We start from the raw sequence: 27,503 nt of genomic DNA on the forward strand, positions 1-27,503 counted from the left end.
AAGAGGAGTGAAGCAATTTACCCAATGGTAATCTTTAGCCATTTAAAGCCTTGGAGCTGCTTTAATTCAGCACTAAATTACTCTAGCAGCAGTTAGTCCTGTTTGTGTTCAAAGCTTAGCTTTCCACTGCTTCAGCTGGAGGGAAGCATTTGCTCTCTGTCACCATGTTGTGTTGTGCAGCTGAGCAGGCTGAAGGCAAAGCTCTATGTGCACGCAGGCTGATTTGCAGCATCTCCTTCCAGACAGGGCAGGCCATCAACATCTTGCTGCACCTTGATGGTATCCACAGAGCACCAAATTGTTCAACTATGCAAGTCCAAAGTACTCGAAACCCATCTCTTGTGGGTTTTGCACTGAAATTTGCTCTGGGTACCTACTGAGCCTGTTACAGCTGAAGAGCTCCTCACTGCTTTTGGCAGGGAGGTTTTTTCCAGCTAAGAGCAGTACATGCCAAAACTGAGGAAAGGCTTGGGGTGTCCAAAAAAATATGTCTAGTGCATTAAGAAAACATCCATAAAGAAGTCCCAACTCTCTCCCCACATCTTGAGGTGTCTTTGCACATTCAGGCAGAAATGCTGGCCAAAGAACAGAGCCTGCAGCCTCTGAGTGCAAGAGCAGGGCTTTAGGAACTGAGCCATCTGTCTTCTATTTTACTGAGAGTGGGGAAAAAAAGTGAAAATATACATTTATTCTGCAAAGACTGATTTAAATTTTTAAAAATCCAGAAAGCTGAAAACTGAAGTCTTCGGTTCATGGATGTGTGACTCAAAATTAATTGCTAAATCTGCTATACAATAAGATCAGTTAATTAGGGCTCTCTGGTTCCTTGCATAGTAGAGGACACGATCATCTGACTTTGCTGTTTGTATATTGCAATGTACTGAAAATAGAAAATAAAAGTTACACATGACGAAGTATTGATTAATTGTCTCCAAAAAACAAAAAGACAAAACAGCATTAACCAATTATACAAATCTTTAAAAGACAAACCCATGGAAACAACATTTCCTTCTGTTACGGCTTCGTTTGGAACAGCAGGCTGTGCTCCTGAATTAATTTTACAGCTGAGACACAGCTAATCCACAAATAAGCCTGTTACAGTTGGTGGGCACAACAAAAGGAATGCTTGCCAATAGGCACACATAACATCTGGAGCTTGAAGGCAAATTTAAGAGGAAAAGTATTTTTGGTAATACATTAAAACTTCAGGAGTAGGACCTAGGAAAAAAATGTATTCACAAATATCCATACCTACTATGGATTGTCATGAGGAACACATGCTCACAAGGCATCTGAAAATATGAGAAAAAACTATTTTTAATATTCTCACTGATAAAAAATTATGTATAAAAAGTAGAAAATTATTCTTTAAATTAATTTCTTCTACAGAGAGAGCTAAAATGTTAGACTAATTTTAGTTTTAATATGCTATTACTGAAACCTATTTTCAATATATTAAATATTGAAGAACAGGAGTATTTCTATTTGAACAGGATTTGGAGTAGTATAGATGAGATCCTAGCCCTTTTGGGGCCATTAGCCTATCTCCTATAATTTCTAAGGAGACCAGAATATTCTTCTGAAAATTCAGGTACATGTAAAACTTAAGCTGATAACTGTAAAAGAAATTTACTCTGGAACTCCTACCAGTATTTTGTTTTCAAGAAATTTGTAAAAAAGTTTAAAAGTTAAAAATAATAGTTAAACTCCACATCACTAGCTCAATCAAAATTAAAATCTAACAGTATTTACCTGTTGTAAAACTCAAGACAGTATCATCACTGAAGTTCCAAGTGCTGGACTGGAAATTCCAACAACAAAAATACAAGAAATCTCACCCTGGAATTATTTGAAATTTCAGGAGTTTCACAAGTGAAAAATAAAAAGGTCCATTCACATCATCTCCCTATCTGATAGAATTGACCCAGCCAGGAGAGTAACCTCACTTCCCGTGTGTTGGCACTTAGTACACACAGGCAATGTCAGAGTTTTTAAACATTCATAGGCCAATACAAAGCTCAGCCCTTAAGTGCAGAGATGAGGAAGAAATGAGAGGCTAATGGGAAGGCAAACTATGTCTGTCACCTATCTCCTGTATGCAATGCTCTCCTAATGGAAATGACATTCAGACAAACATTTGAGCAAGTGCTAATTTAGGTAATGACTTTAAATAGAATGATTCTCACACTTAAACATCATTTGAATAATGAAATGCTTTAAGATGTAAATCTGTCACTTGCAGAAAGACATATAAGGTGCCTTTAAACAGCCTGTTGTTTCATTTTCTCAGGCAAAAAAAAAATCTGTGTTTCTCAAACTATAGAGATTGGTAGAAAATATTCAAACTATAGAGATTGGTAGAAAATACTCATTGTAAGTATGTACAACTAAAATCAATGGCTAATTATAGTCCCATTAAGACCATGTGTTCCATATCATTTAAGTAAAAAAATATAAAAGGATACCAGTAACATGAAATTTAATGGCAAGAAGGAAATACCTAGTTTATATGAGAATGCACTGTTAATAAGGGTTTTAATGTGAATAAATTGATGCTTTAATGGTAATTAATTTCAGTGTGCATTGTTATAACTTAACTGCATGTAAAGGAGCAACTATAACTTGAAATGTACTGGCCTTTGCCCAACAGTCTGGAAAATGCACTGCATACTCGAAATCATGAGACAACTTTGCAAAATACTTTGTTATCATATCAAAAGTTGAATTGCATGATTACTATTAAAACCAGTGTAAGTGGCAGGGCTTTATATCCTTTTTGTATTGCTTTGCCATTGCTATCTGTAAAACCCACTAAAATTTCTAGTAAACTCAAGTTTTAAAAATCTAGCCTTGAATATTTACAGAGAAGTTTGCGTGAGATTTGCAGATGCTTTGCCAATAGCATTTATGCAAGAAAATATTTTAATGATGCTAACACATTTGGTCTTGGCTTAAGATATTGGCAAGTTCAATTTCAAAATATTTGACTGCTTGTTACCTTTATGGGTTTCCAACAGAGGTGATCCAGCTTCTCTTTTATTTTCTTGAGCAGCACTGGAGTACTGTAACAGCCAGTCAATCTCTGACATCACCAAAAAAAGGGTTTCTTTATCAAGAATTAGTTAAAAGAGGAGCTTTTAAGTAGGTGTGCCAGCTCTGGAACGTCCTGATGCAGAACCTGCTGTGAGAATTTTGCAAAAAACCCTCTTGGTTTTTTGTTCTGATTTCAGGTTTGGGTGTGATACAGGGGTTTAGGGTGCCAGTATTTTCTCAGAAGAATATTAATTATTCTCTGGACTGCATTAATTAGCTTGCAGTAACCACACAGCAAGAGGGTGATAATTTTGGGCAAACACATGCCATTGGGACAGCTCTTCAATGTGTTCTATCTTTGACATTTGCTTATCTTTTCCTAATGCAGAAAATGCACACAGGTGAAATGCCCTGAATTAATGGTGATACTGGAGGTTAGCCAAGGGAGCAGCAACTGCATTGTGTGTGGCCAAGCTGAGGTGAATCCCTGCTGGTAACGTGGTGAAGCAAGCAGTGGGCTGTTTCAGAAGAGGTAATTTCTCAAAGCTGATGGAAATTTTTCTCCCACATTTATGATGGTCACATATTCAAACAATAATGTGCGCAACTGCACATCAGTACCAAAGCAGGCTGGCACCCTATATGGTGTTTAACTCCCAAAGTAGGAGAAACTCTGCAAAAAAAGGAAATCCTTTGACCAAAGAAACCCTCTCATCCTTTGTGTGCAGCTCTTCTTTTCATCCTCAAGCAGTTTCTGGGTTTAGAGTAGTTCTTTCCTCTGTTCTATCACGGATGAGAAGAACAAGATCACGATTCCCTTTGTGAACCCTCTGAGCTGTCTGCTCAGTATCAAGATGAAGAGCTCATCTGCACAATAGAAGCAGGCTTTTCAATCTCTAGTTAGAGACAAGTTCCCAGCATGGAAGCAGCCAAAATCATGCTCTTGGGGAGAATTTTAAGATAGTCTTTGTCAGTTGATTTGCACATCCAGCCTTCAGCTATGAAAAAACAGGCAGAGCAGAGCAGTGGAATCTGTGCAGTCAGTAACTGCAAGGTACTTTTGCTGTGGTTAGATCTCCCAGCAATCACACAACTAGCCCCTGAGCCTTGCTCCAGCAGACCATGAAGGATTAATGAAGGTTCTCCATTTTAAAAGCTAGGATAGAAGGCATTCAAGTATTTCTAATGGCCCTCGTGTGCCATAAACCTGGCTGAACTCAGTCTGAATGGCAGCAACCATTCAGTGCAAAGAAGCCAAAGAACAATTTAGAATCTGTATTTGGAGACTCACATATTTTATTTTAAAAGCACATTAAAAGCATCCCAGCTATGTGTTAAATATGAGGGGTCTAACAAAAGCTGGCTGATTTTAAAGACCAGATGGAAAGCAAAAAGCTGTAACAGAGTCAAAATTGTGTCCATTTCTTTAAGGGTGATAATCACATTTTCTCAGCATGTCATTTTTACTAGTGTTCTATTTAAACACCTCACACCTAGCTTTCATGAGTTGAAAGTCAGCACAGTTATATATAAAAAAAAAAAAGATTAAATGTATTTGATGCATCACACCAGTGGTTTTGTGTGAGTTTTTTTATTGCTGCGGAAATACTGCTTTTCAAGTAGGTACCATGGATAAACATCTCACTGAGTCCCAGCTAAACCATTTTTTCAAAAAACCTTTTAAGATGTTATTTGAAATCCACTTCAAGATATTTGAATTCAGGCATGCATAGTAGTTTATTTACAAATTTTAGAATTTTACAGATATGTCTAGTCAATTCAATAATTTTGACCATGGATAAACCTGGATCTGAGAAGAAAAGTACTGATGTCTAGGTGGTTGTTTTTGTATTTTCATGCACTAAACTAGAACCATCTTCTCTTCTCAGTGCAACAGAACCCTCTATGCTATTGGTAAGTAAAAATTAAATCTCTGGTTAGCTTACCAAATAGTGTCATTGGTGGAAACTCAGAGTAAGAAATATATATATTAGTTGTCATTGCTCAGTTCATAATCTGCAAAGGACAACTCTTATAGAGCACGTGTAATATCTAAATGCCTCATCATAAAAAAAAATTGACTCATCCATCTTCATTGAAACACTTTGATTCTTTTTCCTCCATTTTCTTTTGCTGCATGAAGTAGAATGATTTTGCTGTTCTCTTTTGCTGATGAACTTTTTTTCAGAAATCAGAAGTCCTGCTTCATTTTGTTATCTTAGCAGTCTTTAACTGTGATGCTTTCAGAACTATTTCTGTTATTTTTCAAACATGCTGAAAAAACCCACACATTTCACTATCAGCACATAGATAATAAAATATCTCATTTGCAGAGCATTAGCCAGGTAACTGACAAAAGACAGTGACATGCACCTCACAATGTCTCAGCATTAAACAGCAGAATGAAGCACTCAGTTAAAACAGTTGGCTTGTGTCAGCAAAAGAATTAAAACCTCCTGGTAATCTGAGACACACAAGAGTAGCAGAATGCCTGAAATTACCCCTTAGGAGAGTGAAAGAAAATTTGGAGAATAGGTAAAACCTTGGGAGAAGAGCACTGCATGCAATATTACGCACTGCAATACCTTATTAGATTTATGGACCCTCTTGTGGTTATCAGCTAATTCCATGAAAATATGTTTTAAGGTATAATAACGTATATACATATATATTTCATATACTATACGAAATAATACATAATAATTATAGAATAGTAGGTGCTTCTTTTTTGTGGCTGGCATCTTCTCCGAACACTCTCAGTTTGTACAAGCAGCTTCAGTCTCAAGGACATCTCTATCTTTTCTTACTTTCTAAGTGAACTGTTTGAGCTGCTGCTTGTCAGGAGTGGAAAACATTGCTAGAGGTCATAGAGTTTCTCCCCTGAGGAAGTCAAGTGTTTCTGTTCTCTTGCAGTTTTCTCAAAAGGAGAGACTTCTACCCAGGCAAGCTATTTCCTCCACATACAAAATGACAAGCTACCCCAGACTCATCTTCAGAGGGCAGAATTCTGTAAGAACTCAGAAATCTTTCACCTTCATAGGAAAGTATTTAGGCTTCCAGCATTGCTCTCTACAGGAACCGCTTTCAGAATTTTAGAACACAGAGCAGACGTGAACTTCTCTGCTTATCCCTATTACAAGTAAAACACATCACAGTAACCAGACCCCCTATTTATAGTAATAAAATTCAATAGCATGCAAAGACTGGGAGGGAAACAGAATGAAGGCTTTGTTCATCTGTTGAAGCAAGAGTGGATTTTGACATTTTTCTTTGAAGAAATGCATAGACCAAATTTCAGATGAAGACAGTAAGTACATAAATAGTGCCTTTCTGAGTCAAAAATAAGTAGTACATTCTTTTCAGTAAACTAGTTGTAGGATTATGAATGTCTCAAAAACTATAGATTTAAAGACAGAATTCTGTTTGCTATTCATTATGTTAATCCTTCTGTTTTCCTTATTGAAGTTCGTATTTTGAATCTTATGCCTTTTCGTATTATTTGGGAGTTCACTGTAGGAGGAAAAAGTCAATCCATTAAAGTGATTTGCATATCAGAATAGTTGACTGAGCACAAGACTCAAACACTGAATTTTAAACCAGAGAAAAATAAAATGTACCAGTAGGTACTGAGCTAAATCCAAATTTACCTTGGCCACCATTGATAAATAGTTATCATAAACAAATGTATGACTCTTTGCCTGCAAGAAATTTTATTTCCTACTGCTTGGAGCATGGCAAGTATTCTTGAGCAAGAGATTATTTTCATTTCAGAGCCTTGTATTTTGTTTTGTTTAGGATTATTACAGAGTTTATAATTTAATTCTGTGTCTCATCACCAGTTAAAAGTAAACTGTGTAGAAGTTCTATACAAGAAAAGATGTAAGATCCACATTTCAGCTTTTGTTCAACCACAGTATCAATGCCTGCATAGACACCCTCAAGGGCGATCATTCTAAGGTTTCCTTGTTTTAAGTTAACTTGTGGCTGTGCATCACATTACTTTAATAAATTTAAGTGCCAGTAAGTCAAACAGCTGTAAGGGGTAATTATGCAATTACACATAATTACTTCACTGAGTTATAATGTGAGCATTCTTATTAAGCTTTATGGTCAGGAGGAAAACAGTGTGTACACGCATTGTTCTCATAATAGCCAGCCATAAGCTGTCTCTGCATTCAGTGTCAATAACATGGCACTTAGGTCAGGAGGTGCATCTGAGTTGCATTGAAGAACTTATTCTTTGGCAAGGAAGTGGGTCCACATTGATTCTTGATTCATGAATGAATTGCAGCACTACAAGGAAGCAGAGACAAGAAAACGAGTATGTATTTCATGATGCCATGTCCTGAAAAGTTCAGTGGAAATTTTAAAGAGCTATGGTAGTAATTTCAGTCTGTTAGAGTAGGCATTCAGCTCTGGAGAATCAAGAACTGCATTTCTTGGACAAGACAATATGTACAAGAATTTTTTTCCCCATTCATTTTTTCCTACATGAATGCTGAAAAAAAAAAAATGGAATCATGTCTCTGGCACTTTTCCTAGAAGATGGTCATTCTTGAGCTAGACAGAGCCAAAATGGAAAGGACAAAAATAACCTCCATTTTGGTGCTTCTTTTGTTGAAAGAGGGGAAATTGTAAAGAATTTATATCACCTTCTGTCAACAGAAATTCAATTAAACCTATCAGTCAAATACTGCTGAATTCAAGCATTTCTCACGTGCATAAGTGTTTTGGGACTGGCATATTGTTCTGCTCATCCCCAAAACCACTATGGACTAAGGAGAAAGAGTGAAAATCTCAGCATGTTAAGAAAATGTGTTGCATAAAACTCTGCCATGGAACTGCTGATATGAGAGAGTCCTGAAAATGTAACATTTTTGTCATTTTAATGAGGAACTTAAGGTTGTCCTTCCTAAATAAGTCCAGTGACTCATTCAGGAAAACGAAAACCTCTCCCTGCATGGGAGATACAAAAGGTGGCTTGCAACCAAGTCAATTCTTTGAAACCTGAGTTCGTCACAGAAGCTGATTTAATTGGGTAACAGATTTAAAAAAACCAAAGGAAATTATGTTTTCCTACAGGATTCCCTACTACGACATGTTGCTTCTGCTGATGTAGTGTTTCAGAGGGACTGGACAAATTCATGGAAGAAGAGTCCATCAAAAGCCGTGAAAGTTTGATATAAATCTATATAATCCTCTGTCTTAGGAAGTGCTTTAGAGACAGAGAGATGGAAACAGACTGGAAAAGCAGAAGTATATGTGAATAGATGGATAGATAGATAGATAGATAGATAGATAGATAGATAGATAGATAGAGATATGCCTTGCCATATATTTTTTCAAAGTATCATCTCCTGAAGACTGTCAATAACATAACTTAGGTCAGCAGTTGCCTCTGAGTTACACTGAAGAACTTCCCCTTTGGCAAGGCAGTAGAGTGACTCTGCAGTCACAGTGTTTTTGCCTCAATTAAGTTCTCTCGTTTTTCTGTTTCTCTAGTTAATTCTCAGATCACAGTGCAGCCCGAAGAAGGGATGCACCATCAGACAAGACTTGGGGTGACAGCTGAAGTGAAATCAGAACTGTCTTCGTGCTCTGACTTGATGTCAATGTGCATCTCGAGTGTGAGGAGGGAACTCCACAAGCTTTAGACAATACAAATGCAGGAATGACAGTCTTCTTCCCGTGTATGGATACTTCCTCTGCTCCCAAGCCAGAGCAGGAGGCCAGGATGTGTACATTGGTATGCTGGAAGAGTGGGCTGAGCTCTGGAATAAACTGTCTGTGCTACAACACTAGCTTGAGGTAGAGGAACCAGAGGACTGGACATGCTTCTGTCAGCTCAGGTTACAGGTGGCAACAAAAGACAGATTATTTTTCAGTTCAGTGGAAATTCTGTGGCATGACAGGAGGGTCACGAATATTTTTCCTCACAATTTTATTTTCCTGAGCATTACTGTGGTATTTTGCATTCATACTGTAACAACCAACAAAAAACCAAATCCCTAAATTAAATCCTGCTGTGCTAGAAAATGTATTTTTATATAGAAATCAGTTTGTCAGAAGGAGATAGAGACATGCAGGATTGCCCCCTTCCCACTGAACTCTTGAGACTGGGACATCTGAGGTCCTAGAGCCCAAACTTCTTTAAAACAGGACCAATTTCTAAGTCATGGGCAGGTTGTGAGCTCAAATCTCATCCAGTCCAGTGTGGAATGTTTCAAGGGCAGAGATTCAAAGGACCTTCTACTCAACCTCTTTCAGTGCTGAGCCTCTTTCACAGTAATTTTCCTCCTTACATCCACCAGGAATTACTCTTGTTCCTTGCTGCGATGTGTGCTCGTTGATCTTTGTCCTTTCATTGTGTACTTTCAAGAAGAGCCTGTCTTCACTGTAATCCCTCCCTAGATCAGTGATGACTGCCCTCCTTAGCCTTCTTTCATCTAGGATGAGCAACCCTGTGGTGATAGCATAGCACAGCACAGCCTGAGATTATAAACCTTGCCTGGAGTTAGCAGCTCAGGCTCAACACCAGGGTGTCACAAGCACTGGCATTACAGCTTAGAGCTGCTCGTGGTGCAGGCTGCAGGTTTACACCAGCCTGCAGCCTCTCAGCTCGGCAAAGCTGTAAGGATGCTGCTGAGCTTCTCCTGAGCATTTAATCTGGTGGCAGTCACTAGAACAGAGCACGGTAATAACTAGCTTTGTCTGCTGAGCAGCATTAGCAGGGAGTTAGAGTCTAAGCTGCTGGAACTGAGCCCAGACACTCAACTCCAGCTTCAGTTTAAAAGGATCTACCATGAATCTTCATAACACTGGAAAGAACAAAGAATCCATTATTATTACAAGTCTGTATTCCTGTAGCAGTTGGATCCCCCCATCTTAGGTGAAGAACAAGCAAGCACAGAATAAGCACACAGATAAGAACATCCCTTATCAAACACCTTGCAAATGCTGTATATTCTAAAAAATACTGCTGTAACTGAGAACAGAAAACAAGATTTCAAATTCCTTGAAGACAAAGGTCAACACATTATAAAATATTGAAACAGATGTGCCAAGAGTACCTTAACAACATTGCAAAACAAGTTACAATTACCAAAGAGATTAGTTGAGTATTGTTATTGTTAATGAAAAAGGGTATCACTGCTGCAGGACAAATCTGAAAGCATCCCTCCCGACCTCTAATTATTTCTAACACAACAATTAGGCAGAATATATAATTCATCACCTTTTATTTAATGACAGACTAATTAGATTCCATCTAATCTTAAAAATTCAGTGGCAACAAATTGTGTCTCTTGATTTTTCTGTCACGTCTTTAATCACATCTCGACTGGAGGATTTTCTTGGTCTTAGAGGTATGATTCTGATCACACATTTGATGTCCCATTACTTAGCTCAGGGGAAATACTTCCCTACTGTGCTCTGGTATTCTTGATAGAGTTTGGGAACTTGCAAATTTTCTAAAACTTCTGTCGTTTTCAAGGTGGAATTCAATTCTGAGGAATGCAGACAGGAAGATGTACTAGGCTGTTGGCTTTTGTAGCTGACATTTTCTGCAAAACTGTGGAAGAGAGCACACACTGGTGTGGAAAAGAACCCACTATTTTTTTCTGATCTGAATTTCATGTAGTAAAATGAAGTAAGGCAGCACAGTTTCTTCAGCTCTTTCTGAATCAGTCACTGCCCTCTTTTTGAATCAGTCACTGTGTATATATTTCATGAATGTGCCAGGCAGTTCAGTGCCTAAGATAGCACAGCATCTCTCAGAGGAAAATCTTACAAGACTTTCTATTGCTCAAGTATAGGGCAGGAGGAGCTCTGTGTAACTACAGTAACAACACTGGGGTATTCTGACAGGACTAACTTGACTTGCCTGAAGTGTGCTTTTGCACAGATTAATACCTCTGGTTGGCAGCAAAGCACTATTCGGTCATTCTGTCAGCTTTAGCTGAAACAAAGACTTCCACTTTGTCTCTGCAAGTTTAAAGAGAACATCTCAGCCTATCATCTTTGCCAGCTTCCACTTGATTGATGGTGGGATAGACTCTGTTTTTCAGGATGAGTGACAACGTAGGAAGTCATTACATGCATGGGTGCTTGCTCTAGGAATTTGGTTGGAGGCTTAGTCACAGTGTGTTAATTCTGGCAGGCATGATTATTAACATCAACACATCTGAAGAATTGGCTTCCTAGTATAATACAGCGACAAAACCATGAAGCAGCTGTGTCACACATAGGGGTTGCACACAGATCTAAAATACTTTGTCTACCCTTTTACTGTCCATCAAAATCAACATCACATGAAAGGTACTTCACGTGAAGGTGTGGACCAAACAACACCTCCATCCTGTGTACCTTCTCTCACTCATCCTTTCCCTTCTCGTCCCTGCTGTTCTGAATCACTAAATGAATTTCACTTTAAAATTGCTGGAATTAAAATCTTCTGACTTGATATTTCAAAAGTAACTGCATAGAGCCAATAGTGAATACAAGTCCAAGAGACAGAAAGGCATTTCCATGTTTCCAGGTATCTGAACACCCATACGCATTTTCTTTCCCAGAAATATATCTATGCATGCATGCAAAAAAAAATCTTTCCCAGCTCTAGGGTTTCTATATTATTTTCCTATGTATTGTATTATTACTACACTACTGCACTGGGCTAGGCTCAGGGTTTCACTGCTCAGATTTCTTGGAGAAAACATCACTTTGTAAAGTTGGCATGCAGGTTTCCATCCTCCTTCCATCCTCATCAGAACAGTGCATGATGTAGTCAGCTGGAGTTCGCTGCTGACTGCTCACACCTCAAGCTTCAGGCAGATGAACCACACATGCAGAGATGCAATTTTCTCATGTTCACTGCCCCAAAATAGTGAACAGGAGTGCCATTCTTAAATGGTGTTCTTCTCTTCCTGACAAGGGTGTCTGGAAAAGTAGTGCCATTTGAATGAAAAACTAGAAGGAAAGAAACACTTGGGAGATTAATACAACTACAGTTGACTAAATATTCCCCAGGTAAAGTAACCAGATTGGGTCAAATTTTTAGCAATTACTAAGAGATATTAAAGACAAAACGACATCATTTATTTCTCCACTGAGGCAGAAAGAGTGTTCACCATAATCACTGACTTCTTTACTGTACTACAGGTTCTGCTACTAGTACTACAAGGAAAATACCTTATTGCCCTACTTTTTTGACGCACTGAATATCCAAAGGCTTACTGAGACATTGGATTCCTCTTTGGTGCAAGGACACCTCCACCCTGTTTCAGATACCACCACCACACTTACATGCCAGCAAACCTAGAAAGGCCTCCGAGACCCTTAGAGAGATTGGTGCTATTATGGTTGATGTCCCTGCCTCCAGAAGCAAACCTCAAACTTGAATCTTTATTAATTTTTTGATCTGCTCAAAATGTGTAACTTTGTTTATAGGACACTAGGGAAATCAGTCCTAATTGCTCCATTTTACAAATATGAACAGTTTCTTTTATATTACTAAGGAATCATATTCCAGAGCCTCTGTGAAGCCTTGTACCTGGTTAGAGACTGATGTCTCCCAAGCAGTTCCCCAGCGGGCTCTGTCCTAAAATTTATTTTTTAGTATTTTTGAGTAATTTCAAGTTTTAAAGAGAATAAAAAAGACCTTGTTTGTCTTCAGTGTAAATGACAGACAACACTGGCAAGTGATGAAGGGAGAGCAATGTTTTGCTATAACTCTGAGAACACAGTTCCCCTCTGTATGATACACAACATGAAAAATACTACAACAGTAAAATCAGAGTATGTCCCTTGCTCCCAAGCACATGCACTCCATCACAAAACTTGCCTGTGAATGTATCCCTTCCTGCAGGTTTGTCCTTGTGTCTAGGTAGATTTTAAAGTTATTAATGAATTAGCTTTGATACCTTCTTAGTCTTAAGACTGTAGTCTAACTATTATGCTACCAATATCCACTAAAGAATGTTTAAATTGAGGCAACTTTTGGAGACTTTATATGGCAAAATACTGAGAAGTGAAAGAGCTGTACAAAAGTAATTTGCACAGATTTACACAGCTGACAGAAGTAATTTGACCTGATTTACAAGTAGACACTTGTTGACATTAAGGAAAGAGGGTCTGTTATTTCAAATCAGGAATATATTTATTCTGGGGCAAAAAATAGCAGCCCAGTCATCAAAGAATAATGGGAAAGATAGTTTGTTAAGTTGCTACCCTAAATCTAATAAGAAAGGGGAAGAAAGTTTGTGAGAAAATGGTAAAGACTGAAATCATTGGATGCCTCTAGTCATGCACAGTTTAGTCACATAATGGAATAATCATTAAAATTGAAAAGTGCCATTGGAAAAGTTAAAATTGAAAAGTGCCATTCATTAAAGCAAAAGTGAGTTTTTGCAAGCTTGACAAATACTCCACACATATACTCAAGGTTTTATTTTATACCTGAGATAACATGCAGAACAGATCTCAAGGGGTGGTTTAGTGGGATTTTTTTAATCTCTTAGAGAATCTGATTTTAAAGAAAAGGCAAAGGAAAAACACAGGAGGAAAATAAACTTTCATACAAGACACCACCATCACTTTCAATCTACTAGCTAAACGGGAAAAAAGGAGTTTGGAAAATTTTACTGTGCCAAACTGGCCTTGTTCTGACCCTTCAGCCTCACAAAAATCTGAGGTGAAAGGGAGGGGGAGGGTAATTGGTTACACTTTTCTTGTCTTTTCCAGCTTGCTATAAATAAAATTAAATCCTTTATAGCAAATCTTCCAGCTCTTGCTGGAATCTTCCAGCTCACTTGCAAGCACTCTGATTAGTTGCGAAATATTCAAGCAAAGAGCTACCTTTTTTCCTCAGATGTGTTTCGGCTAAGTCACTCAACCTCACTGTAGGGAGTTACAGGACAGCTTAGTAAAATTTCTTACTCATAAAATAAACAGCCTTGAATCAACTTGGACAGCTCCTTTGCTCTTCAGCACTCAGATGTTTTGCCTTTGTCAATCCATTGACAGCACATATAAAAGAAAGTCTGTCTTGGCCCATAAAATTTACTCTCCCCTACTGCCTTTCACCAGGCACTGTGCACCAATATTTAGTTTGATAAATCTTTTGCCCATGAAAGACTTGCTTTTACACCTGATTTTTAGAATTTTAGAAGTACCTGTGTACTATGTCTGCTTACTGTGCTTCCAGCAGAGTCTGACTCCTAAAATTTCTCACTCCTGGTAAAGTGTGAAGAGGCTTTAAGATTAACTTATTACTCATTTCAGCTTTTACATCAGAAGTCTCAGACAAAGACATAGTGCAACAAATCAAATGGAGATGGAAAGATTTTCTATGTTCTTTGGCAGTTGCCACTGTTTTGAAGAATTCCAATTAGATGTTCTACAGTTACATATTTCTTAAATCAAAGTACCTTATGGAATACTATCAACTTTGATTAACTTGAGATTAAAAGTTAAGCAGGTTACCATCAAAAAAAGTGTTTTCCAGACATCTATTGTACTTTACCTTTTTCCTGCCAATGTGCTTGGCAGAGTACTGAACTGCTGAATCTTGAAGCTTTCCAATCTTTTATTTCCAGGTAAACCAACCAATTAACTGCTTTGGACCTAAAGCCACCATAATTTTCTAGTTGCCAACTCCAGGAAAAATGAGCAATTTTATTTCACTGAGAATTACAGTTATTGGGAATGTATTCTGGAAAACTGACCTGAAGGGTGATGAACATCCCACCTGCACAATGTCTCGTTTTCATCTCCAATATGAATATCTGTTCTTGAATAAGCCATCTGCAGGCCTGTGCATTGGATTTGCATGGCTGGCCAAGTTTTAGTAGTGAGGGGATCTACAGAAGTGAATTCTGTGAGACACAGCTAGCAGCTTTTCCTTTTTACAACATTATCAGTGCCAGTTGGTTCCAAAACCAACCCAATGCTGGAAAAGATGAGCCCATCAGCAGTGGTGGTAGCACGTTGATGGTGTCTCCTACGAGAGCTAGGAAGAGAAGGGAAAAGCTGTGTCATTTCAACTGGAGAAAAGAATGAGAATATGTGAGAGCACCAACTCTGCACACAGCAGGGTCAGTGCAGAAGAAGGCACAGACTCTGGAGCTGAGGTTCCCCTGCAGCCCATGGTGCAGAAGCTATCATCCTGTATCCCATGGAGGATCACAGGGATGCAGACATCCACCTGCAGCCCATTGAAAAGACCCATGCCAGAGCAGATGGATGCCCTGAGGAGACTGTGATCCCATGGGAAACCCATGTTGGAGCAGGCTCTTGGACCTGTGGACCCATGGGAAGATGACCCCAGGCTGGAGCAGGATTTCTATCAGGACTTGTGACCCCATGAGGGATCCACCCACGGAACAGTCTGTTTCTGAAATACTGTGCCCTGTGAAAGGATCCACACTGGAGCAGTTCATGAGGGACTGCAGTGGGGAGGACTCACATTGTAGAAGTTCACAGAGAACTGTGCCCAGTGGGAGGAATCCCACTCTGGAGCAGAAGAGTGTGAGGAGTCCTCCCCCTGAGGAGGGAGGAGTGGCAGAGACAGCGTGTGATGAACTGACTGTAGCCCCACTTCCTGTTCCCCCTGTGCTGCTGGAGGAGAGGTAAGAAAAATCAAGAGTGAAGTTAAGCCTGGGAAGAAGGGAGGGATGGTGGGAAAGTGTTTTGAGATTTGGTTTTATTTCTTATTATCATACTCTGATGTGATTGATGATAATTTAAGTTAGTTTCCCCAAGATGAGTCTGTGTCCTGTGGCAGTAACTGCTGAGTTATCTATCCCTCTCCTTATGTCCTCCCATGAGCCTTTCATTATATTTTCTCTCTCCTGTCCAGCTGAGGAAGGGAGAGATAGAATGGCTTTGGTGGGCACCTGGCATCCAACCAGGGCTAACTTGCCACATCCTCTTATATTTTAATGTTAGGTATCAAGGTATAAGCTGTTTCAAACTACCCATCAGAATGTTAAAGAGGTAGAAAGGCTGTTTTCATGATGACAAAAATATATATAAAATAAAGTGATTGTTTTTTTAAAAAACACAAGAGAAACCCATAAGAAAATGCTCTTCATTTGAAGAGCAGTCCATTAAAACCGTATTATAAGGGATCATTAACCATAAGGAAAAAGAATAATTAGCCAAAAGCAATTAGATCAAAACTCAGTTAAGACTGATTGCTATGCAAATGTCCTGGACTGGAGACTATATTCATGGCCACTGACCCTTTGGATACATTAAGTTTTAGAGGATATGAAGTAATCTGCTTTTCTTTCTTGGGAAGGATGGGGGGAAGTACAAGTTTTACCACAGAAATCAATCATTGGCATCTGGATTCAACTGTGATATTTTAAATTTATAATGCACATATTTTATAAAGATAATGAGAAAATTCAACTAGAAAAGAACACCTCCTGCAGATGGCATGATACCAATTTACTTTTTTTTCAAAGTTCAGTGTAATTACAAGCTCAGTGAATGGCCAGTAGCTTTCCCTACACCTTGTCACCTGTATATGCTTATACAACCTATACTCAAAAGGTCAGAATATTCTGACAGGTCTTTCCATATTTGAAGTACCTTCCCACACTGACTAAAAATTCACCATTTCTCTTTGAAAGCTGTATTCTTTCATACAGCAATTTTAAGTTTTCATGATTACCTCTTTTATATGTGTTGCCTGCTTTTAAAAATGCCTCTTTTGCAAATATCCTGGGAGACACTGCCAGAAATTCTACTAACTTAGGTCATAGTTCATCTGTCCCATTTTTTAATTCACCAGACCAGACAGCTTGCCAGGAAATTAAACTATTATGCTCTGTTCTTAATAAACCCATTTTATAAACTTGCAAATCGAAATTAATAATTTAAGCAGAGTCTTTGCAGTCATCGAAGTCCAGGAAAAAAAAAAGAAAATAGAAAGTTATGGACCACCTGCCTTTTTAAAAATGCATAATGTTGATTCTTTTCCAGTCTTCCAAGACCTTCCCTGTCCTGCATTAAATCTCCATAATGGAGACAAGTGAGAGTGTTTTACGGACTGCATTGGTTGCTTCTTTACTTTGACAAGGAATTGTAGCATATCTCCATAGCTAAATATATTTGAGTCAGCCCTTTAGCCTCTTGTGAACTCTCCCTTCTGTAACTACTTCATTAAAATTATCCTATTGTCTTAAATTTTTTGTGAAGATTGAAGCTAAGAAAAGAATTGAATCCTTTAACAATCTTTGCTTCTCCTCTTACCTGTTCTTTTCTTTTTAATAAGGCCCAGGGCACCCTGTAGTGGCAGAGGGAACCCACCAGCTTTCCCTAAGACTGATGTATGCAAAAAATGGTTTTTCAGAGCAGCTGGATTTCAGCTGCCCCACTTAGAATGAGAGCCCACCTGGTGTAAATACACTCCCACCCTGCAGAAGTAACTGGAGACTTTTCAGCCCTGCATCACACAGGCCATGCTGTGTATGGAGTTACTGTAGCTTCTCTCTGGCATCAGGCTCTGTGCTTGCTGATGACAGAAGAAAATATCTCCAAAGATCATTTATGCAACATTCCTTTGTAAGACTGCAAAAACAATATCACAGGAAAAGTTTTCTAACTTCTGAAAAACCTTAAAATTTTAAAAGGTAAGTTTTCTTCTTTTGGCAATGATAGGTACACAGCTTTTTATGAAACTCTCTTTTCAAAACAAACTTAAGGATTTGATTATTTATTTCTTTTTCCCTTTCCACACTGTTAGTCTTCATTTTCCTTTAGGAGGACATGGGAAAGGAAATGGTCAGGCAACAAACAGAAGGGTTGGATCTAGCTTTTGCAGGAGATCATGAGGGGAGAGGGGTTTTGTCCTCAGTTAGGTCAAAGTCTGCTGTCCTTGCCAAGATAAAATTCCTGTTGATCTCCTTTCAGATCTCGTGTATTCCTTCCTTTTGCATGACAACCCCCCAAACAGAATGGAGCTTTTAAATCTTTTATCCATGCTGAAAAACAAAAAAAGACATTGTCTTCACATCTCCAACAAACCCTGAATAGTGAGCTGTATTTCCAAGAGGATTCCCTGGGGGAAAGCATGTTTTTCTTCCTTTAAAGACTAGGCAAACTGTGAGTACACAACTAAAATGGTTTTCCTTTTTTCAGTCTTGTTGAAGTTTTTAGTGTGTGTGCAGTTTAGATCATTCAGCAGCTCTACATTTTGCATCACCTTTATAAAGAGCTGTCCCCATCCTCATACATTGTTGCCTACACAGATTTTTAAAATGAGGTGGTAACTTTGTTCACGATGGAAACATTTAAAAGATACACAGTGTTACAACAAAAGGAAACAGCATTTGGTGACATATGCAATAATAAGTCTATCTTATGTCATGCAGTACTGTCTGTACGGTAAAAACTTCTTTCTTTTATTTCTGTTCAGGTTTAAACTTATTCAGGTGGATCCAATGAATGCTGACACCAGAAATCTGGCACCAAGGAATGCACTTGGATCAATCTGCCAGTGCAATGTGTGCTGAAAGGGCATGATGGAGAGAATCATGGAATCAGTTAGGTTACAAAAGAGCTTTAAGATCACTGAGCCCAACCATTAACTCATCACTGCCAAGTCCACCCCTAAACCATGTCCCCAAATGCCACATCTGCATGTCTTTTAAATGCCTCCAGGGATGGTGACTCCACTACTTCTTTGGGTAGCCTGTTCCACTGCTTGATCACCCTTTCAGTGAAGAATTTTTTCCTGATACCCAATCTAATCCTCTCCTGCTCAACTTGAGGCCATTTTCTCTCATCCTATAACTTTTTACCAGGGAGAAAAGATCAACCCCCACCTCACTACAGCCTCCTTTCAGGTAATTGTAGAGAGCAAAAATGTTTCCCATAAGCCTCCTTTTCTCCAGGCTACACATGCCCAGCTCTCTCTGCTGCTCCTCATAAAACTTATGCTCCAGACCCTTCACCAGCTTTGCTGACCTTCTCTGGACATGGTCTAAGTAGGGAGCTGATAGTTGGGACAAGCAAAACAAAATCAGCTCCCTTTCAGCTAAACTGGGCAGGGACAAGAGCGAAGAACAGGAAGGGCCTAATAGTGTACCTTCTGAGAAATCAGTCCTGCCTAATGTTTGTTTAACAAGTTGTTTTCCTTGGGCTGGTCAAATTTGGCTTATCTGTTTGGAGAAGTGCTGTTTATTTGATCTGCTGAGCAGGCAGTGCTCTGGTCCTTCAGCTCTCTGGCCCTGTCTCTCTACTGGGGATGCAGCTGGGACACACTGAAGGAACCTCATCCCCAGGTATTGAGATTGTTTAGGGTTGATCTAATACAGGAAGATCTTCAGAAGACAAATGTGGTTATTTGTAATGGGGGAACTGTGGACTGGACAGTGAATGAAGAGCAAAGTATTTTCAAGCTGTGGACTCAGTATTTTAAAACAGCATAGTCATTTCTATTGTACACCTCTGTACATCAGAGAGTACACTGACTGTGACCACAGTCCATGGAAAAGCTGTCTGTGTTCATGCATGTAGAACTGGAAAAATTGCCTGCAGAAAAAATATCGTTTTCCTCCAGCAGCAGGTAATTAGCATTCTGCGACAGCCTTGTCTCAGCTTGAAGCCTGATAGGAAGCAGAGAAATAAGATAATTGAAAAGGAAAATGTTTCAGCACTCAGGACGACTTCTGCCAGTCTCTCTGAAGTAAATCTCAACAACTGACTGGCAGACAGTGTCTGCCAGTGTCTCTCTGTCAATGGAATAGGTTGGCCCTGACCCTCTTCAGAAATTGAGACACATCAAACAAAAGACAACAAGACTCATCCTCATTTCATCTCACAGCTATTAATTTTACGGTGTGACTCCTCCAAATAACAAATGCATAGCCAGAGCTATGCCCAGATTCCAAGTGATGGGAGACCAATTTCCACCACCTTGACTCCTCTAATTACACTGACAAGCCTCCTGAAATCTCTGCTGTGGCTCTTCATCTGAAACAAAAATGCAGATGATTCTCAATAGCGTCTGTTGAGCTGAGAGGAATGAGAAGATTAATTAGTTGCAGTTCATAAAACAATGAGATGAAAATCCATGAGTAACTGCAAAGTGTAATTGGCAATAACGATGCAATCACCACAGTGCAAGAAGGACGGAATTGGGCTCAGATATTTTACACCTGTAACAAAATACATCACTTGCACCGAGACCGTGGACAGGGAGAAGTCTGGATCACCAGCTGGCTCTTCCACTTTGCTGGCTGAGACAGCTGCCTGCTTCTCCTCAAGGATGACATGAGGGGAAAGCAACTGCTCTCAGCAGAGGGGCATCTCCATCTCCAGAGGCCAAATGATCTTCATGGGTCTTAGCAAAGGACTTTACCAGGGCATTCCTCAACTCACTGCTGGAGGTTATGGCTACCTCTGGTCTCAGGGTCTATAAGGTGCCCTGTGGAGGAGGGGTTGTGCAGCAGACAGTGCAGTTTTAAGGCTTCCAGCCTCACTCCACACCCTGACCCCAGGTGTGGAAGGAGCTGCTGGTCTCTGAATGGTGGGGCAGCCACACGGCAGCACCTGCTGCCCTTTGTCTTGATTTAGATAGACAGGTATCTGCCAGGGAAGGTTGGAGTCTCCCTTGGAATGGAGAATGTATGTCCCCCCCAGCCCTTTTCCAAATTATTATAAATTTGCAATTAAAAGGCTGTCAGGCAAAGATTTTGGGAATAGGCATAGCAGTTCTTTACTAGGAATATTAAAAATACAAATGTTGTAGTACAGAAGAATAAGCAAACAAACAAGAAATCCTAGGAAATCCTGACAGGCAGAAATACAACCTGACACCCTGTTGGTCAGGGTGTTGGAAACAGTCCAAAAGTAAACCCTCCTGGAGTGGCAGATATGGTCCGCTTGGAAGCAGAGATGATCCTGTGGAGAACAGGGTCCAGAAATGGGTCCAGTCTTCCTTCAGGAGTCCCGTGGGAACACTTGATGACTGGTGACACTTGGGCCCAATTTTATCTAGGTGGAAATTGTTTGGCTCCTCCTCCCTGGGTGGAGCATCTCACAATGGGATGATGTAATGTGTCGTGTCATTGGTGAGCTTTAATGGTCCATTAACAGAAGATATCCCCATGGGGGTAATGGGAGGATGAACTGAGATAAGAAACCCCACCTGGTTTTAACAGCGGGCTTGTTATCAGAAAGGCAGGCACCCCCTCCTTCCTGGAATTACAACAGATAAAGAAATAACCACATCCTCAGCCGGGTTTCAACAGATGGAACAGAATATTTTTTTTTTTTGGTTACATAACCCAAGACACCCTTCCAGGCACTCTCAGCTACCACACATCACCCAAGGACAAAGGGTTGTTTATTCATGACTAATACTGGCTTTCCTGGCTACAGAATGTCTTCCACAATTCTACTGTTGGTGATCGAATGTAGCCACACACATTCATCAGACAGCTGCAAACTTGATAAGTTCTGAGGATGAATCAAATCAATGAATTTAAGGACACTTGTAATGCACCAATTTTTGTCCTAATAAACTCTATGAAGAAAACTTTAATAGGTTTTTATTGAAAAAAGGAAAAAAAAACCCAAAACTAACAACCCATCATTTTTTCTATAAATTATCACAGAGATATGTAAAACGCAAGAATAAATATCAGATATGTAATAAGCATAAACTTTGTAAAATCTAAAGTAACCTTCAAGAATCAGTATGTTTAGGAAGACCAGCATGCTGGGCATAATTTCAAACTGTTTGTAAGTGGTTTTAAGCACAAATTTTGAACAAATATTAAAGCACAATTTTAAACACTGTTTATGGAGTGCACCTATATTCTAAAGGCAGAAGCAAGAATATTCATGCTCTTGAAGAAGTTTCACACTTCACTTGACAGAATTGTGATATTCAACTCATGGAGACACTAGAGAGTCCATTCCGTTAGAGTAGTATTTCATTCCAGGGCAGAAGAAAAATATAAGGAAGGTACTTTTCTTTTCAGTTGCCAATTGTGACACCTGCCTGAGCTGCCCTCTGCAGCTGTGAGTACAGAGCTGCTAACTAGCTCAGGTAACTGCAAATCCACTTTTCTTAGTGAGGCTCTGACTGTAGACTCAAGCTTGCAAAAATCATGGGGTTTTTAATTAAGAGAGATGACATTACTGTGTTCAGAGTGAGAATGAAAGAGGTCCTGAGCACTGGCAGCAGAGAAACTTGAATTAGACTATTGTAAGGCATAGAGAGCTCCTCCAAATGATATTGTTTTCTCTCTTAGTTTAATAGTCTCACAAATTTTATTTTGCAAAAAGAAATGTATGGTGATTGCCAAGTGATATATGCCACAAGTTTAAAGAGAATGTTTGTGGCTTTAAACTAATTATTTTATTAGGCTAAAATCTGTTTATGAATTTTTGGATGTGTCTAGGAAACCATCCACTATAATAATAGTGTCAGAGAAAAAATTTCCTATTTACAGGTGATAATAATTTAGAGCTCTAACTTGTTAGAGCTCATGTGAAATCCAAAGTTAAGCTCATTTGATGTGGAATTGAGAAATGGCATATTTTGACAGAATGAGACTAGTTAAGAAATGATGAAGAGGCAAATCCACAAGATGGAGTGAACTTAATATTTGTCTTCATTTACATAGTGTTCAATTTCTTTGCATCAGCCAATGATCTGGCTCCATCTCTAAATATGAATATGCATGGCTTTTGTAATTCTCAAATGTCTGTGGCCAGTATTCAAGTGAAATTTAAACCAGTCTGTGGCCCCTTAAAATCACATTAAGAAGAATGGATGTTAGAATCAATTGTTGCATTTCACAGAAGGATTATTTCACCAGCTTTGGTGACTTTCTCTGGCCATGATCTAAGTAGGGAACTGACTTGCAATTTGTCTTTAGGATTGACATAGCCTTTATATCTTCCCATGAAAAGACACTTAGCCCACATATTTTCAGGGAGCTCTCAGTCAACTTCTTGAACTGCATGAATGCAGTTTCTAGAGCAAGGAGGGGATTCATCTTGCATAATTTGAACAATTCAAGAATTCTGTAATTCAAGCCCCCATAACCAACTAGAATTCTATGAATATGCCAGGAAAAAACATTACTTCTGTCTCAGGTAGGTTGTTTCCAATGATGAGTTCATCATCATTACCCCAGAAACCATTGTTTGTTTCCAATGATGAGTTCATCATCATTACCCCAGAAACCATTGTTGAGAACAGCTGATTTGTACATTTGTTTTTTTATTTCATTACACTAACTCACAAAAACCACATCTCAACTATGTACACCAAGGAGAACTGTTCATAAGTGAATGTGACTTTCACACTGTGAGATAGGTCTATTACCCCATTTCCTTACATCAACATGGGATGGGTTCAACAATCACAGAATCATTGAATCAGAATGATTGGGTTGAAATGGACCCTAAAGATCACCTACTTTAAACCTTCCACCACGGCATCCTCTAGATCAGTTACCCAGAGCCCCATCCAACCTGGTCTTGAGCACTTCCAGGGTCAGGACATCCACAACTTCTTTGGGCAGCCTTTTCAGTGTCTTATTACCTTCTGAGTAAATAACATCTTCCTAACGTGTAATCTAAATCTCTCCTCTTTGTTTATAGGCATTTTTCTATCACTATCCATGATTTTGTAAAACATGACGCAAAATTTATGCCACACTTGACAGGTGTCAGTTCCAGCCTTTGATTTTCTTCTGTGGAGGTGATACCACATGAGGCAGCAATTCCCTGTGCATCACCACACAATGAGACACGGGGAAGACAACATTTATGCTGGATTTCATCCACATGTTCTCATTATTTTGCCCTAGACTTAGCCACTCACTGAAGCAAAGACATATTGCCTAATTTTAGGGTCAGCCTATAGTACACAGATGCTAAGACTTCAGAAACAGTAATCTGAGACTTTACAGAGCACAAGGAAATCTGGCATAAGATTGGGTGGCTTGTTAAGGCACAACATTACAATGAGACTTAGAAAAATATGTGTAGGATTCATATAAAGGCATTAAAAATTGAGTTGTTATGGAAACTATTAGAAAAGGCACTAACTCATTGCACTTTATAGCAGGTACAAACAAAGATTTAGAATCGAAAATCCCTTAGTTTTAGTAAGAAGACTATTTAAATAACCTATAATGGACTCTCTGTTATGTCTTTATCACAGAAATAGAGAGAAAAACAGCTTCACCTCTGTGAGTTATCTTTTCATAATTAGACATAATCATGGAAATTTCTGATGTCCTTTGTTAACAAAAGGGCCATCAAGCATCCTGCTGCTGCTCTGCAGTGTGAAAAGAAAAGCAATGCCTTCTTCCCGTATCTTGCAAGCAGGCCAGATTTTCATTTTAATTATTTGTATTTCCACTCACAGATCTCACTGATTAGAAAAATCCCTGTGGTCCTGTTTGTCATACAGAAAAATGCTATCACAGTACACATAGCATCCCCTATGCACACAGTACCTATCTGGACCAGGAAGTCTGACATAATTTATAGAATTTGTCAAGTATAAATCACTACATGAAATCTAAAAATTCATACAAATGTAGGCAGATAGCCATAAAACAATTTCCTAAGGTAAGGCTAGAAGTGAGTCACCCTTGCACTGCCTCTTACTCTAGGCAGTACTTGGTCATAGCTTGTGAACAGTATGATTTGGCTGACAGGAGTTTCCAAAAAAACTTTTAAACTTATCCTTTGCATGTAGGCAAATCTTCTGTACAAAATCCTTCTTCAAAATATCTCATGGAGAAGCAACACAATCACAAGTGAAATCAAATTCTTTGTGTCTATAAAACAAGCATAAGATAGAGTCCACATACCAAATATAATGGTAGATGACATGTCCCAGACATTTATAGGCAAAAATCTCTCTTGGGGAATTATGATTGAGCTGGAATTTGGGGAAAACCTTGTGGCTTGTAAGGAAACCTTCACAACAAAAACAACAAGTTACAGAGGATGTTCTTACATTATAGATAAATAGAAAAAGAAAACACATGTTCTACATTTGCAGCATTAAGTCATGTTTGTAGTTAGGTCTTCAGCTGGTGTATGTCAGATCACTCACACGGACTGGAACAAACTCTGGCTGTTGGCACACACAGATTCAGCTGCTTCAAAACAGACATTTATTGGAGTATCTATTGAGTAAGACAGGGTGAATTCAGCTTGTTGTCACATTTGAGAAAATGATGATTTACAGGACAGAAACACTGGTAAGAGCAGCCCTGGTGCAGTGACACTCAGCCAGTCACCCAGGCATATAGAGGCAGCAGTACCCTGTTGTCAAGCCTTCCAGAAACAAAGCTACTTATTCCCAGGAAAGTGGAAAACACATGCACATTAGAATCTTTCACAGCTTCCCTTTTAGGATTACAGTAAGTTTCTTTAGTAAGAATGCACAATGCTTGGAAAAGATACTGACTTCTAGTGAAAGAGAGATTTTATCAAGCGATAAATTTTGAATACTAATTGAAAAACCTTAAACACTTGATCATTACATTGTTTACTAAAAAAATTATTACAATAGGAATACCATTGTCTGACTTCTATTTCTAACTTTTAAATGTTTGACTTGTGGAGTTTCATGTTTTTGACAGAAAATTACTGATTTCCCCATAAAAAAGCATATATGTCATTCTGTACATGTATTCTCTAACTATCCATATAAATTCTGTAACTGTATATGCAACATCCTCTGAGAATTGTGACATCCTATCCTTAAGAGGAAAAGAACATACAAGATTCATAAATGCCCATCATGGAAAAGGAATAACAGAAGTCAGAGGGTCTGCAAAAACTGAAAAATTTTATTTGGGAGAGAGGGAATGAATGAATGACCAGTCCTGGCTCCAGCATCATCCTGGTTTTTTTCACAGCACATTCTTAACAAACTTTGGTTTGCTTCACAAGTGTACAGCTATAGATGTTTGAGACATATCCATTAGCACCTTATCTTCTGGGCTTCTACATGCATCTAAACCGATTAAAAAAAAATTAAAAAGCACCTTTTTTACATATCTTTCATCATGCATGTGTCTATTTTTGCTTGTCCAGTCTAGATTTTTCAATCTGACCATCAAACTTACAAAAATTAGAACTAGAAATTCACCACAGTAACCATGCTTGATACAACAATTCAAATTTTGAAACTGCCCAGGTTTTTCCATGACCCATCAGATAAAATATTCTTCACATCCAATCTGTTTCCAAATAACAAAATCTCCTGTCCTAAGGAGAACCACCAACACCTACAAACCTTTTTCCAGGTTCTGGAAAAACTTCTGCTGTAGGAATCAGCACATGATGCACCAGCCATTCTCCTCATTTTTAGCTCCCATCTTTCTATTAATACACTCAGTAAGGTAATTTGCATTAAACTGTAAAGCATTACTCATTATAATTAAGAGAAATTACATGATGAAAGAGAGCACATGCATTGCAAAAGGTCTATTTGTCTATACATTTAATAACTGGTGCAAAGCATTATTTCAAAGTTATGTTCCAGACAGGTTTTAGCAACTCATTTTGACTGAAGGGATTTTTAAAGCCTTCTAGATTGTCCTACTATGGTCAGCATGCCCTAATTTTACTCAGAACAGACCCTGCAAATTTGACCCATTTTCTTCTGGCCATTATAAACATGCTTGCTGCAAAATGACATCAGTGAGTGTCAGCCCTAGCCTCAGGCATTTTGATATCCTCAGGAATCGTCTTGGCAGGATGGACTGCTTACATTAGATAACATGAAATCCAGAACTGTTGAATGCACTACTCAAGGTAGGGCCTCAGGAGAGTGGAGTAGAGGGGGAGAATCACCTCTCTTGACTTGTAACCACACTGCTTCTGATGCTGCCCAGGATGTGATTGGCTTCCTGGGCCACAAACAAATCAAAGGACCTTTCAAAATAATAATTTCAGCCCAAATTGCAGCCCCCACTCCAGATTTAATCAGAAGCCAGAAATCTGACTGGGCAAAATAGTAGTCTGTAGTAAAGCAAACAGATTTGGCATCTCAGAGACTGAGCAGAGGAATTCAGGCTGATGATCATGAGAACACACTAAGATTCTGTTAAGTAGGGTATAAAAGCATCAGGATGTGCAAAGTCAATCTAATCTTTTATCACCATCCTTTTAGTACCAGCCCACACTGCATGGCTGAGACAGGACAGGGCACTGCCATGATAGAGGTAGCATCAGACAAATAAACTGTGGCACTGGCAGTTCTCTTGCAAGAAAAAGTGTGCTGTTACTACTCATTTTCCTGCTTAAATTATGAAAACATAAAGCTTTCTCCTGCATGTGCTACATAGCCAGTTGACAGATAAAAATTAACCCCCAGAACTCTCCCAGCACTCCAGCCATATTAGAAAAGAGGCTGGAGCTCAAATTGCCATAATTTCCATCTACAGATCCTCAGATTTGTCCTCTTCTTTCTG

General features: G+C 38.9%; 1 long non-coding RNA gene across 1 annotated transcript in view; it reads left to right on the forward strand.

Annotated features, from left to right (window-relative positions):
• LOC136368246 (uncharacterized) overlaps positions 1 to 27,265 on the forward strand; it is a 198,689-nt gene extending 171,424 nt beyond the window's left edge. Inside the window, exon 3 of the long non-coding RNA XR_010744811.1 lies at positions 27,253 to 27,265. This is a non-coding gene — a long non-coding RNA (uncharacterized lncRNA). The remainder of the gene's footprint in view (positions 1 to 27,252) is intronic.
• Positions 27,266 to 27,503: the final 238 nt, after the last annotated feature.

This window comes from Sylvia atricapilla, chromosome 1, assembly GCF_009819655.1.
Source record: "Sylvia atricapilla isolate bSylAtr1 chromosome 1, bSylAtr1.pri, whole genome shotgun sequence".
NCBI classification, from domain to species: Eukaryota; Metazoa; Chordata; class Aves; order Passeriformes; family Sylviidae; genus Sylvia; species Sylvia atricapilla.